Source organism: Gorilla gorilla, chromosome Y (genome assembly GCF_029281585.2).
Source record: "Gorilla gorilla gorilla isolate KB3781 chromosome Y, NHGRI_mGorGor1-v2.1_pri, whole genome shotgun sequence".
Taxonomy (NCBI): Eukaryota; Metazoa; Chordata; class Mammalia; order Primates; family Hominidae; genus Gorilla; species Gorilla gorilla.
In genome coordinates this window covers 33,507,488-33,528,499 of record NC_073248.2, presented here as the reverse complement: position 1 = coordinate 33,528,499, position 21,012 = coordinate 33,507,488, and the positions used below count along the sequence as shown (strand labels likewise).

At 39.3% G+C, this 21,012-nt stretch overlaps 1 pseudogene; it reads left to right on the top strand.

Annotated features, from left to right (window-relative positions):
- LOC129530322 (phosphatidylinositol 3,4,5-trisphosphate 3-phosphatase TPTE2-like) overlaps window positions 1–20,271 on the top strand; it is a 54,430-nt pseudogene extending 34,159 nt beyond the window's left edge.
- Window positions 20,272–21,012: the final 741 nt, after the last annotated feature.

The following is a 21,012-nucleotide window of genomic DNA, read 5'->3' as shown; positions in this document are numbered from 1 at the left end:
ATACTATGTATTTTTTTCTTTTTTAGTTCTTTGAAACTTGTTTAGACTTGCTTAATGACCCAGAATTTGGTCGATATTGTCAAATGTTTTCTGTACATTTGAAAAGAACATATATTATGCATTGTTGAGAACAGCATTCTATGTACATCTATTTTATTTAACTCTTCTATTTTCCTTCTGACATTCTGTTTTCGTTCAATTGAATTTTAATAATATAAGTCTTTCCTTCTCACCCTCTGTCATTACCTTGGAAGTCATATACTGTTTTTCTATGTTTTTAGTAATTACTGTAAAGATTTCAACCTGCATCCTTGATTTAGCTATTAATTTTTGTTTATGTTGAGCTTGCATCTAGAAATCTTCCTAAATTCTCTCATTAGATTAAGGAGTTATTCTAAATATTTACTTACTACACTGACTTTCTACACTGGTTAGGCTCTGCAGTATACTGTTAAATGGAAGCAGTGAAGAGAGGGCATTTTTATTTAATTCCAGGCTTTAAAGAAAATGCTGTCAATATTATGTCATTAATATGATGTTCCTGGTAGGTATTTTGGTAGATTCTCTTTGTTGAGTTAAGGAAGTTTCCTAGTTTTTAGTTTTTAAAGTCACAGGTGCAGGCTGAATTTTAGTGAATACTTTTTCTGGCATTAACTGAGATAATTGTAAGGTGTATCTTCTTTAATCAATGAATATGATAAATTGCATTAATATAGATTTCTAATATAGGATGGTTCTTGTATTTTTTATTATTTGTTTTTTAATGGGCAAAAGACTGTTTTTTTTCTTCTTGAGCTTAGATTTTTGGTATAAATTAACTTTTAGATTTGGAAGTACATATGCAGGTTTATTAGTAATATTGTCTGATGCTAAGGTTTGGGGTATGATTGATCACATCACCCAGGTACTGAGCACAGGACCCAATAGTTAGTTTTTCAACCTGTGCCCTTTTCTGCTGTGCCCCCTCTAGAAATCCCCAGGGTCCATTATTGCCAGCTTGATGTCCATGAGCACCCATTGTTTAGCTTTCACTTATGAGTGAGAACATATTGTATTTGGTTTTTTCTTCCTGCATTAATTTGCTCAGGATAATGACTTCCAGCTGCATCCATGATGCTGCAAAGGAAATGATTTCTTTCTTTTTTTTTTTTTTTTTTTTTTTTTTTGAGAGAGAGTTTTGCTCTTGTTGCCCAGGCTGGAGTGCAATGGCGCAGTCTTGGCTCACTGCAACCTCCATCTCCCAGGTTCAAGCGATTCTCCTGTCTCAGCCTCCCAAGCAGTTGGGATTACAAGCGCCTGCCACCACACCCAGCTAATTTTTGTATTTTTAGTAGAGATAGTGTTTCACCAAGTTGGCCAGGCTGCTTCAAACTCCTGACCTCAGGTGATCCACCCACCTCAGCCCCCGAAAGTGCTGAGATTATAGGCATGAGCCACTGTGCCCAGCCTGTTTTTGTTTTATTTGTTGTTGTTGTTTTGTTTTTTGTTTTTTTTTTTTTTGAGATGGAGTCTTGCTCTGTCACCCAGGCTGGAATACAGTGGTGCAATCTCGGTCACTGCAACCTCCGCCTCCTGGGTTCAAGTGATTCTCCTGCCTCAGCTTTCTGAGTGACTGGGATTACAGGTGTGCACCACCATGCCCGGCTAATTTTTGTATTTTTAGTGAAGACGGAGTTTCACTATGTTGGCCAGGCTGGTCTTGAACTCCTGACCTCAAGTGATCTGCCTGCCTTGGTCTCCCAAAGTGCTGGGATTACAGATGTGAGCCACTGCACGCGGCCCATGGCTCTATTTTGAAGTATGTTCTTTTGATTCCTAGTTTCTTGAGTGTTTTTTTTAAATCAAGAAAGATGTTGAATTGTATCAAAAGCTTTTGTTTTCTGCATCTATTGAGATGATCATGTGGTTTCTGTTTAATTCTGTTTGTGTGGTGAATCACATTTATTGGTTTGCATATGCTGAACCTTGTATCCTTGGAATGAAGCTTACTTGATTGTGAACTTTTTGATGTGCTGTTGGATTTGTCTGTTATCCTGATGGGGCTACCTTTGTGTGTGATCTGGCCTTTTTCTCCAGTGCCTTTAGGGCTTTTTCTTTGACAGTGACCTTGGACAGTCTGGTGAGTATATGCCTTTGACAGTGTACTTAGATGTCTATCTAGCAAGATTCAAGAAATTTTCTTGAATTATTTCATCAAATTTGCTTTCCAGGCAGTTTTCTTTTTCTCTTTCTCTCTAGGGCATGCCAGTAATTTGTAGGTTTGGTCACTTTACATAATCTAATATTTCTGACTTTCTTCACTTTTAAAAAATATTTTTGTCTTTATTTTTGTCTGATGATTAGTTCAAAAGACCAGTCTTCAAGCTCTGAAATTATGTTTTCTACTTTGTCCAGTCTGTTGATAAAGTTTTCAGTTGTATTTTGAAATTCCTTAAGTGAGTTTTTTTTAATTATAGAAGTTCTGATTGATTTCTTATTAAGATGTTTATCTCTTCCTTCATTTCCCGGATTGATGTAGAAGTTTCTTTTTGTTGATTTCAACCTTGAATCTCATTGAGCTTCCTTGCAACCCAACCTTTGAATTGTTTATTGTCATCTCTGAGTTTTCATTTTGGTAGGAAGCATTGCCAGAGAGCTAGCGTGATCCTTTGGCAGTGTCACTGCATTCAGATTTCTCACGGTGCCGAAATTCTTGCGTGGGTCCTTCTCATCTGGAGATGCTAGCACTTCTAATTTGTGTAATTATTTTTGTTTGGGTAGGATTTTTCTCTTTTTTTCCTTTCCTTGTAATTTTATTGTTATTTTTTTCTTCTTTCCCTTTCCCTCCTCCCTAGGGGGTGTGACTGTAGAGCATGCTAGGTAGGGCCTTTTGGCTTTGCTTCTGCAGCCCTATGCACTTCTGCCAGCAGGTTTTATGTTGGGTGTGTGGTATGACCTACAAGCCAGTAGATGGCGCCATGGGTAAGAGCTGGCTGTCGCCAGTGCTGCTGGCTGTGTACTTCATCCTTGTTTATTGGGAGGAGCTCTTTGTTGCCCCAGGCAATGGGCTGAAATCCTGAGTACACATTAATCTGAGCTCCCTCAGCCCTAGGGGTGGGGGGATTGGGGGCACAAGATGGGTGCAGCCAGATAGGGAAGATTCCCCCAGTGTTGTCCTGCTCCCAGTCCAGGTTTGGGAAAATGCTGGCAGCGTTTCCCTGTGTCTTTCCCCCACAAAGTCTCCAAGTCTCTTCTCAAATGAGCTCCAAGGCTTGGGAGAAACAATCTCTTCCTCTGCCTGGGTTGCATGGCTCTCCAGTGGAAAGGTGAGACAGAGGGATGCTGTCTGCCTCTCTCACATACTGAGGCTTTACTCACTTTTATCAGTCGAATGCTGTCCTGAGGGTTGCGTGCCTGCATTGTCCTCCCCAGGATCTGGGATGTCCTTCATAATTCCGGGGAATTGCCACTTTCTTTCTTGAATTAAAGCTCACAGAGTTGGTCTTTATGTACTTGCTTGCTATTTCCAAATGACTGAGGCATGCTAAAAGCCTGTAATCTGCCATCTTTTAAAAAACATCCTTGCATCCTTAAGAGAAATGGCACTTGGTGTTGATACATGGTGTTTCTACATTACTGAATTCACTTTGAAAATATATGTATATTTTTAAATCTACATTTATACGTGAGACTGGTGTAAAAATATCTTTTCTTCTACTGTATTTGTGCAATTTTGGAATCAGTTATATTAATGTACTAAATGAGTTGGGAATTTTTCTTTTTTACTGTTATCCAAAAAAATTATAAAAGACATGAATTGTTGCTTTCTTATAGATTTAGTAAAAACCTCATCGTGTCCTTTTGTAGAGAGATGGTGAGAGATATTTTTACTGTAAATGTAATTTGACTATTTTTCACCTGTGAGGTGGAGGTTGCAATTAGCCAAGATTGTGCCACTGCACTCCAGCCTGCGTGACACAGCAAGACCATGTCTCAAAAAAAAAAAAGGAAAGAAAATCAAATTAAAATGCACTCCTTGAATATTTCTGAGTGTATTTTTTTTTTTTTTTCTAACTATATATATATTTTTATTGATTTCCAGGGTACATGTGCAGGATGTGCAGGTTTGTTACATAGGTAGACATGTGCCATGGTGGTTTGTTGCACCTATCAACCCATCAGCTAGGTATTAAGCCCAGCATGCATCAGCTCTTTTCCCAAATGCTCTCCCTCCCCTTCCCCTACCCTCAACAGGCCCCAGTGTGTGTTGTTCCCCTCCCTGTGTCCATGTGTTCTCATTGTTCAACTCCCACTTTTGAGTGAGAACATGCAGTGTCTGGTTTTCTGTTCCTGTGTTAGTCTGCTGAGGATGATGGCTTCCAATTTCATCCATGTCCCTGCAAAAGACATAATCTCGTTCCTTTTTATGGCTGCATAGTATTCCATGGTGTATAGGTACCACATTTTCTTTTTTTTTTTTTTTTTTTTTTTTTTATTATACTTTAAGTTTTAGGGTACATGTGCACATTGTGCAGGTTAGTTACATATGTATACATGTGCCATGCTGGTGGTATATCTCCCAATGCTATCCCTCCCCCCTCCCCCCACCCCACAACAGTCCCCAGAGTGTGATATTCCCCTTCCTGTGTCCATGTGATCTCATTGTTCAATTCCCACCTATGAGTGAGAATATGCGGTGTTTGGTTTTTTGTTCTTGCGATAGTTTACTGAGAATGATGGTTTCCAATTTCATCCATGTCCCTACAAAGGACATGAACTCATCATTTTTTATGGCTGCATAGTATTCCATGGTGTATATGTGCCACATTTTCTTAATCCAGTCTATCATTGTTGGACATTTGGGTTGGTTCCAAGTCTTTGCTATTGTGAATAATGCCGCAATAAACATACGTGTGCATGTGTCTTTATAGCAGCATGATTTATAGTCCTTTGGGTATATACCCAGTAATGGGATGGCTGGGTCAAATGGTATTTCTAGTTCTAGATCCCTGAGGAATCGCCACACTGACTTCCACAATGGTTGAACTAGTTTACAGTCCCACCAACAGTGTAAAAGTGTTCCTATTTCTCCACATCCTCTCCAGCACCTGTTGTTTCCTGACTTTTTAATGATTGCCATTCTAACTGGTGTGAGATGATATCTCATTGTGGTTTTGATTTGCATTTCTCGTTTTATACCATGTAGGTTCTTGAACTAACTTCTTTTCTTTTCTAGGAAGAACCGGAACTATGGTTTGTGCCTTCCTTATTGCCTCTGACATATTTTTAACTGCAGAGGTATGAAAGATGTTCTACAAACTTTGTCTTAGGATGATTGAGTTTGCTAGTTCTGAAACATCACTGGTAGGACGTAAAGATGATTATTTGAGTCATGGTGCTTAGTAAAATTGTAATTAGAGAAGCAGTCTTTAGAAAGTCTGTTTTTGATACTTTCTTGTTTAACGTGCACTAGTTAGTAGCTGACTTCAGAATCTCTTTGGGTCAGGACTAGAGTTAGGTCAATGAGGTGCAAAATTTAATGGAATGCTAAAAATTGTAATAATTAAAATAAATAATTTTAATGTAATATTTTAATAAAAATTAATGCAAAAAATCTATGATATATACAATATCAACATGTTAAATAAAGACAAGACCTGATGGGACAGGATTAAGGTGAGGGGAGTAAAGCCTTGTTACAGAGAAAAACACATACAGTAATCAAGATGCTTCCCTCACTTCACCTGGCCCTGCTCTTACTCCTGCCAGTACCATGACTTCTTCCTTCCTCGTGAGAATAGTATCAAGCTCAATTAGATAAACTCTCCAAAGAGCATTGCCCATCCTCACAACTCTTAGGTAGATAAAAAGCAACATTTCACAACTCAAAACAAAGCCTCTCCTGAATGTAAATATCTTTGCTTAGTCAATACATGTAGAGTCTGTGACCTCTAAAAATTTCTGATAAGACAAGGTGGGCTGTTTCCACTTAAAGCAGAGTTCTCCATCATTTTCCTTTCTGCCATTTTCTTGCTGAGATGCTACCATTTCCAGCAGCTCTGCTCGAGTTGTTTGGCCTCAGTCTAGGGAAGAGGTGGTGGTTGTGCACAATGCCCAGACTCCAATTCCACCACCTTTGGTTTCTCTAATTTGAGATGCACAGATTTTGAAAATGGTTGTTCTAAGATGGTGTTTTTCAAGCTATGGATCATGCTTTATCAGTAAGTTTTAAAATAAAGTTACTGTATTGTAACTGACATCTTTTGAAAATAAAATGAATAGAGCAGAATAGAAAATATCAAAAGGTTTAAATATTGGTGTGTGTGTGTGTGTGTGTGTGTGTGTGTGTGTGTGTGTGTGTGTGTGTGTCCTAGATTTATTAATGTGGATTGCAACTTAAAAAACAAAAGGTTTGAAAGTCATTGACAGCCATTGATCCAGAGCCCTAGACTGAGACCCAGGGACCTGTATGCAAGGCCTGTGCTTCTTCTAACTGGCTGCAGCGTCTCCTTGGCAGGTTGCTTGGTTTTGTTTTGGTTTCAGTTTTGTCATTTGTAATATGGAAAGAAGAGTTGGACCAGATGCTTTCTAAGGTGTTTCCAGCTCTAACATTTTATGAATGTATGAATCCTTGAATAAGAGAAGTCCTAATTTTGTTATTTTTGGTAGCTTCTGCCCAAAGATCACTGCAGCCAGGCACGGGTGGCTCACGCCTGTAATCCCAGCACTTTGGGAGGCTGAGGCAGGTGGATCTCTTGAGGTCAGGAGTTTGAGAGCAGCTTGGCCAACATGGTGAAGCCCCTATCGCTACTAAAAATACAAAAAATTTGCTGGGTGTGGTGGTACACACCTGTAGTCCCAGCTACTCAGAAGGCTGAGGTGGTAGAATCACTTGAACCCAGGAGGCAGAGGTTGCAGTCAGCTTAGATCCTGCCACTGTACTCCAGTCTGGGTTGCAGAGTGACTCTACCAAAAAACACACAAACAAACAAACAATATCACTGACTTTAGGAAAGAAGGTGGACATAGAAACACTAAGGGTACCTAATACAGGAATGGAAAGAGTGCAGATGAACCATGGTTGGATTGTACCCTTTTTTGTAGGAAAGCTGGTATTATTTTGGAGAGAGGCAAACAGATAAAACCCACAGCAAAAAATTTCAGGGAGTAGAAACTCCTTCTCAGGTAAGCTTTCTTTTTAAAAATGGGAGTTTTTTTTAGGGGAGTGTGTTCAGATTGCCACCTGTTATTTGGTTTCATTTTAGACTCCTCTCCTTTGGTGATCAGGCAGCAGCAGTTGGGTGCCCTGCAACAGGCCTTGGTCCCTCCCTGAGTCTGAGTGTCACGCTTCAGTTGCTGCCCACATGCTGGGGACTCTGGCTTCTCTTCAGAGAATCCTGCTTTCTATTCTATACTGGTTATTGTTTACGGAGCTCAGGAGTTGATTATTTTCCCAAAATAGGAAAGGTCCAGTACGTATGGCTCCAGGACTCTGAAGTGTGCCTAAAATCACCAGTCTTTGATTTCAATGTAAAAAAGATCCAAGTCTTTCACAAACCATTACTAGGGCAATTCAACCCTTGCAGAACATCACAAAGACTGTTTTTGGATGACTCCTGGTGTGTATGTGTGTGTGTGTGTGTCTTTTCTGTGTGTTGTAGGGGAGGTGTATTTTAAAAGAGAAAATAAAAGGGGAAATAAACTTTTCAAAACCCCTTCTGTATCCCAGACAGTATTGCACTTTTACATATCTCACTTAATACCCATAATACCTATATGAAATATACACTGTTACTCTGTTTTTCTTTTAGAAACATTTTGTTATGGAAAATTTTAATCATATACAAAAGTCCAGAGAATCATACACTATATCCTCATGTAGTCATCACATTGCTGCAGCAGTCATTTCAGGCAGCTCCAGCCACGTTTCATCCATTATTCCCCACTCCACTCACACCCCCCAACCCCACTCTCCACTCTTGCTTTCCCTAAATCTGAGTTATTGTAAAGGAAATTTCAGTCATCAGATCATTTTATCTCACAGCATTTTAGTATGACATTTAAGTACTCTTAAAACAACAACAAAAAACCTTAACACTTTTTATCATATCTAAAAATATTATACCTTAAAAATCCTTCATATCAAATGTGTAGTCCATGTTTGTTTCCAAAATTGTCTTAAAATCTTTGAAAATTTAGTTTGTTTAATAAGAATTCAAACAAAGTCCACACATTTCATTTGGTTGCTGTGTCTGCTAAGTTTCTTTTAAGAATCTAAGTTCATAGATTTCTCACCATTTTTTATTACTTGAAATTTGTTTATTGCAGAAACCAGGATGTTTATCCTATAGCGTTTACAACATTCTAGACTTTGGTGAACTATCCTAAGGGTCTCTATTCACTATCTCATTTAATATTCTCAGTAACTCTATGAGTAGGCACTACTATGATTCTCATCTTATAAATTAGAAAATTGAGGCTCAGACAAAGTAACCTTTGAACCAAGGACTGAAATCTAGATGTCAGTCTCTGAAGCCGTTGCTGTGCACAGCTTCTCATTTATATTGCCTTTTCTATATTGCCCCTGAAACCGAAGTGAGAGCAGGTTGGGAATTCCTAAATGGATTTGGATGTGGCTGTAAATGAGTTTTTCTTTAAGTGGTGGGAGCTGAGTAGAAGAACACTCTAACTACTGGCCCTAAGCCTTTAGTTTGGGCCATAAGAACTCAGCCTTATCCACTGTAACTTTTCTCCCACACCCAAGCCCCAAACAAAACAAAACAAAGATAGTCATAGACTCTAAGCTAAAAGTGATAGGTGAATTTACTGAAGTGCAGCCCTAATCATGCCATTTCAATGCTCAAAATCCATACTATGTCCCCACTGCCAATGGCAATAACCTAAACATTTCAACCTGGCACTCAAGAGCCACACTTTGACTTTTCCAACCTTCTCTTCCACTATGTGCATCACACATCCCATACTCCAACACATTTAGACTGTGTGCTCTTTCCTAGCCTATGGACACTTGATACCCTCATGCCATTGCTCATGCCCCTTTTCCTAGAGTCCCTTTCCCTTCTCAGCCTGAAGTAGTCTCTTGCTTTTTCAATTCTTAGAGCCCTTTGTGTTTCTCTTCAGGACTATGTTACTTTGCATCATTCTCTAGTTATTTGAAGTGGTGACTTCTGTATCCCCTTTAAAGGCAAAGCCCGTGGCTTATGCATCTTTCTACCCTTTTCTCATAATATTTTCTTTGTTTGTAGTGAGTGCCTCCTATGTGTCGGCTGTATTAATTTCTACTACAAGTCCATGTTCTTTTAAGTTGTAGGAGAAGGAAGCATGGGAGCACAAACAGCTTGAGGGCCCTGGTGGTTTACATCCCTTAGGGAAAGGTGGAGAATCTAGTGGCAGAAACTAAGGGGATGCTCAATGGAGTTCCTTCAACAACTCTCCCTACACATCTCCCCATCCCCATTTCTTCTGCAGTCATGCATAGTTTCCCTAACTTTAGTCCAGAACTAGAACACCAAAGGCTGCAACTGAATCTCTTCTGATTCACCGACAAAGCAACACAGGGACTCAGCTGCAAGTTTGAGAGCTGTGTTGGCAAGACCTCAGGACAGAGTGCCCTCTGTGTCTGGTGGTGATTCTCAGACACCATCACATTCTTATACTGCATTGTGGGTCATTCTACTGACTAAATCTGCTTCTATGTTAAGGACTTTCATGAACCTGTCTCATGACTGGCCCTTTCTAAAGGGAAGTATGGCAGTTAGTTACTTTAATGAACATTTGCCAATGGGTAAGGAACAGTCTGTGAACTTATGAGTTTTGTTTTGTTTTGTTTTTAATTTTTGATACAGAGACTAGCTCTGTTTCCCAGACTAGAGAGAGTTCAGTGGTGCAATCTCAGCTCACCACAACGTCGACCTCTTGGGTTCAAGCAATTCTCCTGCCTCAGCCTCCCAAGTGGCTGGGATTATACGTGCCCATCACCACTCATGGCCTATTTTTGTACTTTTAGTAGAGACAGGGTTTCACCCTGTTGGCGAGGCTGGTCTCAAACTCCTGATGCCAGGTGATCTGCCCACTTTGGCCTCCCGAAGTGCTGGGATTACCGGTGGGAGCCACCATGATGGCCAACTTTTGAATTCTGAACCAGTTGATTGAGTACCAGAGCTCTTCAATACCTTGAAGAAAGATTCAGGGGAGAGCTGTTGTGAACAGCTTGCCCCAGGGAAAGGACAAGGCTAAGAAAATTTCAGGGCTTCCTTGAGAAAACAGAATTGAGGAAATGCAAAGTGAAGAAATTCTAGCTGTCAGGAACAACAGAAGAATGACGGGAAACCTGCTACTGAGGTTTGGAGGTATTCCTCTGGAGTTTTCACTTATACCATTCTCTCATGCCCTGGTAGCTGCTCTTCACGAAACCACAAGGCTTCCTCTAACTCAGTCACAACTAAGCTTCTATCTGGACACTGATGATGCTATAACTGTTTTGTTGTGCTTCTGATTAGTTGCCCTCTCAACCATAAGCAGCCTATAAACAGGCTGGCTCCATCCTTGTTACTTCCCCATTGCGCTGAATTTGGTATTTTTCCCTCAAGGTAAATAGTTGTGGGGCAGCATCCCTAAAAATGTCTAGTTATATAATGGCATCCAGTAAATGTTTTCTTAATTACTTACCTCCATTACCAAGCTTTATGCAAAAAAAAAAATAAAAAAGGAATCCTGACTTTAGACTTATCATCTCCACTTAAAGGAAGATTTCTGTTGCTTTTCAGAATAGATATGTTGGATATTTTGCACAAGTGAAACATCTCTACAACTGGAATCTCTCTCCAAGACGGATACTCTTTATAAAAAGATTCATTATTTATTTGATTCGTGGTAAATTCTTTATGTATAATTGAAGAATTGGGCGGGAGGGCCAATGTTCCCACTCTTGGAGGGTTTTGCTCATAGTTGTATATACAGATGATCCTAACTCATACCTGTCTTTCTACATATCCTCACACAGGAACTCCTCCTTATTTATGCCGCTCCTCCTGCAATTGCCCATTGATTGCCAGCCCTTAGATGTTCTTCACTTTTTCTTTTCCATCACCAATTTGGGGGACTTCATCCCCTTCCCATCTCTCCTGTTCTCATTGCTCCTCTGGTCTCAACCCAGGATGGACTTTTCCAGGCAGGGGGAGCCTCTGATGAGGGAGGAGGAGGACCCATGTGCCCTCAAGCCTGCTTATTTCTCAGAACCACCTCTAGTTCAGAGTTTACCTTGGTGGAGGTGTCTTCGTATCGTATCATTTTCTCACCTTCTTTTAGAGGCATATTTTCTCCTCATCACCCTTGGCTCTCCCTTTCGCCTCTCTCCTCCATCTGTAACCCTCTCACTCCCAGCTTACACTCAGGGGAGGTGGGAAAGCAGGATGTGTCTGTGTGGAAGGGATGGGGCCTCACCACTCCCAATGCCAGAGAGGTAGCAGGGAGGCAATGCTTCGGAACCCCTAAAGCAAACCTATTCTAGCAGCCAGCTTGTGGACCTGAGGTGGTGCCAGTGCTGGATGCTATAGGTGCCATGGGGCCAGGATGCTGGTGTCCACACAGACAGCCTAGTATTTTTAGCATTCTGAGTTTAGTTCTACATTTCACTGATTTCTGGTAGACATCAATAGAAATAAGTTCTGCACCTGGAGTGGGAAAGAGGGAACTGAGGCAAGAAACTGTGATTTCTAATGACAAATGAATATCATGGTGTTAGTGAAAACAAAATTACATGAAAGCAAACAGCATATGAGATGAAAAATCAAAGATAATTAATACACTAGTTTATTAAAATATTTGTTTTAATTCTCTACCTTTAGTTTTGTGAATATTTAAATTAAAATTAATGTAGAGTTGAGAGGAAAGCAATAAAAAATTAATTGAGAAACCAAGTCTTTGAGGAAATGCTACGGGAAGTGGTTCATTTGAATTGGAGAAAAAGGAACAAAAAAGTCTTTGTCTGTAAATATATACTGAACACCACTGGAATTTTTGGATATAACTATCCTATATTTTTATAGAGATTTCATCAGGAACTGGCCTTAAAGTAGGGCCAAAGTAGTTAAACGACAGGATTTATGATTAAGAATCATTATGATTAGAAGTCTCAAGAAAGCAACATATTAGCAAGAAAGGTTGCAAGTCACCTTTCCTGAATTATCTTTTTCTTTTTCTTTTTCTTATTTTGGAGACAGAGTCTTGTTCTGTCACCCAGGCTGGAGTGCAGTGTTGTGATCTCAGCTCACTGCAGCCTCTGCCTCCTGGGTTCAAGCAATTCTCCTGTCTCAGCCTCCCAAGTAGCTGGGATTACAGGCATGTGCCACCATGCCTGGCTAATTTTTGTTTTTTTAGTAGAGATGGGGTTTCACCATCTTGGCCACACTGGTTTAGATTTCCTGACCTCAAGTAATCCACCCGCCTCACCCTCCCAAAGTGCTAGGATTACAGGTGTGAGCCACCATGCCTGGCCTAGCTTCCCTAAATATTTTTTCTGGAAAGATAAAGTGATGGGATTCTAAGTCTTCAAAGCTGAACTATATGTATTTTTTTCTCTTCTCTCGTCTTATAAAATCTGCTTTAGGAGACAGAACTGGGCTTGAAGCCTTGTCTTTCAAAGACAAAATCCGTGCAAGACCAAATAAGTAACTATTGATACATTGTTAGCTTGGATAATTTTTTCTCTTTTTAATCCATTTTGTTAATTTGTGAGACATATTGATGTTCATGCTAGCCAACCTAACTTTTTAATTTCATTTTGTTGCAATGGGTTATGTACATGATCTAAAAGTCCAAATAGTAATGGAGAAAAAGGTTGTCTTTTCCAGTACTTCATTAGGAAATTGTTCAGTAAGAGAAAACATGTGAATTGAAAAAATCTGATGTTTGTTTTAAGGCTGAATGTCAAACCAGCAATGTTCACCTCCCTAAACTATCACTCACCATAAAGAGATTTTGTAACACTTTCTGATTACCATCCAACTTGGTGTCACTGGGTTTGGATGCAAACCAGAGATAAATTAACCTGTTTGTTCAAAACAGTTTTTTCAGGGTGCTTTCCAGAATTTATTTCTGGTCAGTGTTGCTTTGCCTTTCACACTTCCACAAATGCTGAGTATGTTCCCAGGAATGTATTAAGGATTTTAATTTACATATCTGGTCATTTTTAGCCACTTTCTCTTCTTCTCAGTCATTTGATCTTTTGTTATACAGCACTGATTCTAAAAGTTTAGTGTGCATGAAAGCTACTGAGGAGCTTGTAAAGATTTGCATTCCTAGGTTGTACCCAGAAAGTATGATTCGGGAAATCTGGAATGGGGCCCAGTAATCTATAGACTTAGTAATGTCGCAAGTGATTCTACATCAGCGGTTCTGTGGGATGACCCTTTGAGAAACAATGCAAGAGTGAATGAACTGGGGAGGAACCTCTTTATCCAAAGCAAAAGGGACCTGGTAGTCAATGTTTTGCTGCAATGAAGAAATGCCTAAAACTGTATGCCTTTTCTGAAACAGTAGGAAAGCATCCTTCGTGGACTAACAACCATAAACTTTTAGAATTCCTACCCAGGCCTTTGTCTCAAATTCTCCTATTACTAACCCTATTCCCTGCCATGCCGTCCCCACTCTGCCCCCGGTTTTTTTGGTCTGTCCCAACTGAGGGCATTCACGCAGGCCTGACCCTTGGCTTTCTGTTCTTAGCAAATGCTTTATTCTTAAAGGATGACCCATTCCCCTTACTTCAACTATTATTTGTTCATTTACTCATAACAGCTATTTATGAGCACCACTGAGTTGTAGATGCAGGAGCTACAACATGAACAGTTTCCACTCCAACTCAAATGCATTAGCCAGTCTGAATTATCAAGGCGCTTTCTTTCTGCTTCTGCAAATGGCACCAGCATTCTTCCACTCACGCCTTGGGCTTTGATTCTCTTTGCCTTGGCCCCTAAATCCAGTTAGTCATCAATCTATGTTGATTATGCCTTTGATAGTTTTCTGTGTTCTCCTTCCTTTCTGTTCTCACTGCCACTAATTGTCCAGAATGTCCTTTTCTCATGCCTAGATTTCTGCAGTGGTCTCCTTACCTTTTCTTTCTCCTTCTATAATGCATTGTATAGAATCCTGAAATATGCATCCTGAAATATTGCTCTCATTGTGAAAAATTGTAGGTAGAGCAGAAGACACACTGCGTGCCTGTAATCAGAGCCAGTTAACACCTTTGGCTCAACATCCTTATCTGTGAAATAAATATCACATCTCAAGTGCAATGGGAATTAAATTAGATAATATATATAAAGTTTCTTTGTAAACTATAAGTCACTAAATAAGTGTTATATGTGATAATTATCAGGCTTCTTTGTCACATAGGAAATGCTCCACCATATTTTTCAACAACTTCACTCTTATTTCCTTGGCTCTTGAGCTCTGAAGATATAATAACCCTAACATAATACCTGAGCTTTTTTCCATCAGTAGCTTGACCAGCAGACTTCATTCCAAATAAACTGGGTCATCCCTTTTGGCTCTTGGAACACAACTCTAGTTAGTTAGTTGGTTCTTTCTTTCTTTCCTTCCTTTCTTCCTTTCCTTTTTTTTTTTTCTTGAGCCAGGGTCTCCTTCTGTCACCCAGGCTGTAGTGCAGTGGCATGATCATGGCTACTGCAGCCTCAACGTCCTGAGCTCAAGCAATCCCCCAGTTTTTTTTATTTTTTGTAGAGGCTGGGACTTGCTATGTTGCCCAGGCTGGTCTCAGACTCCTGGGCACAAGCAGCCTGTCCACCTCAGCCTCGCAAGATGCTGGGATTATAAACATGAGCCACACTGCCCGACATTGTTTGTTGTTATTTTTCAATTTTTTTTCTTTTTCTTTTCTTTTTTTTGAGAAGGAGTTTTGCTCTTGTTACCCAGGCTGGAGTGCACTGTCACAATCTCAGCTCACCACAATCTCTGCCTCCTGGGTTCAAGCGATTCTCCTGCCTCAGCCTCCCAAGTAGCTGGGATTACAGGCATGTGCTACCACACCTGGCTAATTTTGTATTATCAGTAGAGATGGGGTTTCTCCGTGTTGGTCAGGCTGGTCTCAAACTCCCGATCTCAGGTGATCTGCCCACTTCAACCTCCCAAAGGGCTAGGATTACAGGCTTGAGCCACCATGCCTGGCCCATTGTTCTAATTTCTACTTTGTGTTATTGCTGCTCTTTTTCCCTCCGTTTGGAGTATATTCTGTTTTCAGAGCTCTTCTTACTTTATCTAAACTGCTTCATGCCCAATTCAATTTCTACCTCCTTAATGAAATTTTTGCATTCTGTACCTTCTGTTAACTAGCTCCCAGTAGTGCATAACAGCACACCCAGTCTTTATCATACAGATTGAGTTATGTACCATTCTACTACTGTTTCTTAAGTGTACAGCTCCCTGAAGGGGCCAACTGAGTCTGCACCCACTTTTGTGTTTTTCACAGGGCCTAGCATAGACCTTTCTTATTGTGGGTGCCATTATTTCTATGAGAATGAGTCAAAGAACTAGTACAGCTTCAAAGTCATTCATTCCAAAACTTGAACTATCTTTGGTCACTCCATCCAGCAGCCTGCACTGGTCAAGTTCAAAGATCCCATTGACAAACACAAGAATTCTGATAAAACATGATGAGCAGAGGGACCCCACTGTCCCTCTCCCTTGGGAGGAACATGCAAGCCCAACCCCCAAGTGTTACAGACCCCTGTTGTTATTTTTTAAATTTAGAAAATAAAAAAACCATGATAAGTTATGCATTGCTATTTGAATGTCAATGCTAGTGTTAAAATTGAGCTTCTTAATGTATTCTCAGAAAAGGCCCTAACACATGAAAATCAAATGACACACATTAAATAATAATATTTAATTGATTACACTCTAATGGAAAATTCAATACTTTTTAGAAGTGCAGCACTTTTGAAAAGTGCCTCATGGCTGGGCACGGTGGCCCATGCCTGTAATCCCAGCACTTTGGGAGGCCAGGGCGGGTGGATCATGAGGTCAAGAGATCGAGACCATCCTGGCCAACATGGTGAAACCCCATCTCTTCTAAAAATACAAAAATTAGCTGGGCATGGTGGCACATGCCTAGATTCCCAACTACTTGGGAGGCTGAGGCTGGAGAATCAGCTGAACCTGGGAGGCACAAGTTGCAGTGAGCCGAGATCATGCCACTGTAGCCTGGTGATAGAGTGAGACTCTGTCTCAAAAAAAAAAAAAAAAAAAGAAAAGTGGTTCATGATAACCCTCAAACATGTTGGCCTTTAAAAGACATAAACAACAGGCCAGGTGCAGTGGCTCATGCCTGTAATCCAACACTTTGGGAGGCCCTGGTGGGCAGATCACTTGAAGCCAGGAGTTTGAGACCAGCCTGGCTAATATAGTGAAACCCCATCTCTACTAAAAATTCAAAAATTAGCTGGGTATGATGGCATGTTCCTATCGTCCCAGCTACTTGGGAGGCTGAGGCACAAGAATTACTTGAACCTGGGAGGCAGAGGTTGCAGAGAGCGGAGATCGCGCCACTGCACTTCAGCCTGGGTGACAGTGAGACTGTCTCAGAAAACAAAAAACCAATGAAACCACACAGACACATAAACAACAGTATTGCAACTAGAAAAGTTTATTAATTATTTATGTATGTAGTGATTGGGCTGTGAAACCAAAAGTACTTGATAAGTACAGGAAGTCATGATAAGTGAAAAGGAACTTAATTGTTATCATTATCTAGGTTTATAGTTCTCAATTCCATGTGTTCATTCATAGATATTGCATGACATTAACAAGGCAAAGTATTAATTGATGTATTCGACAGTCCACCTCTGTATGATGATGTAAAAGTGCATTTTTTCTCTTCGGTGAGTAATCACAAAATAGCCTCTGCCATTTTTCTTGTCTGGTCTAATGATTTTATTTAAGATTTGCTTTACTACATTTCCCAACAAGGGAGGGGTAGGGGGAAGACAACAATAAATTAGATCTATAACAAATTTTTAAAAAAGAGCATATGTAACTTAAACAATTTTTGTTCATTTGTTTTTTCTAGATTGTAAATTTTCTAAATTTTTCTAAATTTACATGTATTCTCAAATACAAAAAATACAAAATAAACACAAAGAAGTAAAAGTCAAGATGCTAAAAAAAAAAAAAACCCAAAGCTATGTTTTACTGCATAGCAATGATTACATTTTGCTTTGCGTCTTTTTTAAAAAATTAAGAAATTGAGGCAGGGTCTCACTGTGTCACCCAGGCTGGAGTGCAGTGGTGTCATCATAGCTAACTGTAGCTTCAACCTCCTGGGCTCAAGCAATCCTCCCACCTCAGACTCCTGAGTAGCTGGGAGCACTGACTGGAAAGAGAGTTAGGTTTGGGTGACTCAGGTGGGTGAAACAGAGAAGGCAGCACAATACAACACGTGAAATAACCAAAGCAGTTTTTTATTAATTCCAGAGAGAGGAGGGCAGCACAGTTAGCAGGGCCAACTAGAAGGGGGAGCCATCCAGGAGACCTGTACTCGACTGATGGGTGGGAGCAATAGCGAGAGAGAGGGAGGGACCTGAGGGTGGAAGCCTTTATTGGGATGTAAGGTGCTACCTGAGCAGGTTTCCTGTGGGGAGGTCTAATTTGGTTTAATGCAAGCAGCTATGAGTCTCTGCTCTGGCTGAGAGGTGGTCACTGATATATCCACATGGTCCCTGCAGAGTATGGGGGTCTGTGGGGTGAGTCAAGTAGGTTATATCTCGCTGTCCCATAGTGAAGTGGTCATCAGGGGAAGGTTGTGTAAGGCAGATATCAGGATCAGTCACATGGAGTAACTGGGAGGAGGTGAACTGGAAACTGCTGAGGGTGACTGAACCCCACTTCTCATATCAGAAAATCCAATTTATAATTAAAAGGGATGCTGAGGCAACAAAAAAATTATAAGAATTCACTACAATGTAGTTGGGTATATATAGGCGTAGGTCCTTAGTAGAGTCTGTTTGGCACTATCTAAACCAGATTCAAATAGCAGCTTTTAAATTAAATACCTATCATGGGAAAAATACTATTCCTTGAAAATTTTGATAGAAACAGCAAGAGAATGCAATAGCATTTTCTTAAAGCCTCCTCCTTTGTGTCTTGAGTGTATTGTTACAGATTGCAGAGTGCCACATATTTAATGGTTATAATTGTTTGATAAATATAAAAAGGAATAAAGAAAGGAACTTTAATTTCTTTGGAATGATTAGTTCTTGGTATCCGTTTTACTTTGAATTTTTTTTTTTTCTTTTTAGAATCTTCTTAAATACTATGACAATTGTTCATTTTTCTTCTGGTGCCACACATCTTTCATTCAAAATAACAGGTATGAATATAATATAAATCCATAGAAACAGCCTAATCTTCAATATCTACGTATAAAGTGTAATGGCAAGGCTTTTGCTGGTTGTCATACACTTAATTTATAGAAAGCAAAAAATTCTTGAACCACCATTGTTCCTTGCCTTACTCCTCTTACTTTGGTTATTTTACAAATACATTTGTTCTTGAGACCCACTGTTGCAGTATCCTCAGGGTCCATGCCATAGGACTGTGTTATGAGTTCAAAAGTATTATCATCAGATCTTAAGTGTGGTAGTAAATTCCTCCCAGAGAAGATCAATATGAGCCTGCTCAGCACCTTCAATACGTCAGGTCCCTGTCAGTAGGTGCTGATTTACCAATGATGAACCACCATCAACTTTTGTGCAAAGTAAGGCAGGACCTAGGGAGGCTTCAGGTAGCTGAAAAGCTGACTGACACACTTATATCTAGGAGAAGTTACAAGACACAGTATTAAGGAATACAGCTAAGAAATATCATTATGTAATTGTCTGTTTAAATAGCCATTCAAATATGTTTCTAATAACTGAACTGGGAAACCTTTCTGAAAAATTATTAATTGGATTTGGAGATTATTGTTCCAAAAAAAAAACCTTCTGCCATATTTGGAAACCCATTTCTCAGTCTAGAAGTTCTCCACTGTAAGTACCATTTGTTTTGTGATGGTGAAAAATTGAGACTTTTTTTGTATCAACCATACTCTTCAATACTAAAGGACAAAATATTTTTTAAATGATTTAGGTCAGAGTTGAAGAAGTGGCTGTGATTTTATGTGGCATGAATTGATAGTTATTATTACATCCAGTCCTAATCTTTCCTTCAAATGTGAACTGGATCGAATAATTCCTTAAGTCCAGCAAGGCAACAGGAAATTAAACCTCTGGTCTACAGACTTGCAATGCAAAATATTTAATGGATTTTGATAGAGTCATCTTTGGATTTGATGGAAATATTTTACAAGTTTTTTTTTGGATGAATACAAACAATAAACTTTTTCTTCTAACATGAGGAAAGTCCCTTAAAAAGTGAGACATGGGTGGAGCTTCATTTGATGCTGCTCCTCAAAAGTGGTTCTTGCTAAAGGATACCATCTTTTTTCCTTTAAAACACTATGTTCGTTTTGGAGAAGTGATAAGCTGGATCACTTTTATTCTTACTTTTATATAAATTTCTAAAGATTTCTGTAACATTTAAATTTACATACTACTTGGTAAAGCTGTTTTTGTTAGTTATGAGATTGTTGTTTAGCCAAAAATGCTAACTTCTATCATTGAGAACACTAGGGATAAATGGGTTAACCAATTTATGCCTACTGTTCCATTATTGGAACACTCAGCATGTGGGAATTATATCCTACTGCTCTAGGTAACTTCCAATGTCTCATTGTAAAAATTCAAAAAAATTTCAACCTCACACATAAATTAAAAGAGATATAGTATTTTATTACTGGGTTTTCATTCATGTCTATCTTGACTGATTTCTGTCACAGAGAGAAATTTAGATATTTTATTAAACTTGGATGTCATTAATTCCATATAAAGCAATGCTAAGAGAGTCAGAATGTGTTACTGATGTGTCGCTGAAGATTAAAGTATTTTTATGTCTCACTAAAAAGGTGGAAGGAGCCAACTGAGACACAAAAAAGGGGCTGAGGTTCTATTCATGGTGAAGTTCTTTTTTTGTTTCTTCCAGCTCTAACATGGGTACCCAACTGCGTGGCTTTTCGGTGAACCCCAATATAAAATGTAATAGTTTTTTTCTATTCTTAGGCTTTATCTACCAAGAAATGAATCGGATAATCCACATATACAAAAAGCATGGACAATTTATCCACCAGAATTTGCCGTGGAGATACTTTTTGGCAAGAAATGACTTCCGATGACATTGTAGCTGGATCCGATTAAGTATAGCTCCCCCTTCCCCTTCTCGGAAAGAATTATGTTCTTTCCAACCCTGCCACATATTCATATATCCTAAATCTTCCTTGATGAAGTATCTATATATCTTTATATATGTTCTTCATAAATCTATTAAATATATATAGATAAAATGTCAGTGTTTTCCTTCTTTTTTGAAGGTACATACTTCACAGTTTCCATCTTGTATTTACATAAATTTGGAACACAGTATGCAGGAACATCAGGCATCATTTTGAAGAACTTTGAAATAGAACTTCCATAGCAAAAACTTGAGATATTTAAAAATTGTGATTCCCCAACACCCACTTACTTACATATTTTTGGTCAAGTATTTATTCCCTGCTTTTGTTCACATTTGTAATTTCAGATTTATTAGAAAGCTAATTTATATATTTTTCTTCCCCTTCATTTACAAACTGTCTGTTAACAGATTGACAACCAAGACTAAGTTTTAAATCCAGAAGAGAGAAATGTTTCATGCAAGCAGTCCCCCAACTCCCAACACACACTCTCTTTCATTCCGAGCATTAAATATGTAGCTTACTTGACAAGCTTCCTTTAATTACACACAGACATGGGGGTTGGGGTAAGAAGATGGTGGTAAATATGAAGACAAGTAATCTTTGGTAACTTCTGCTTTTGTATAAAATTGTAAGTGAAGTCAAAAGAAATATTCTTAGAGTAATCTAGGTGT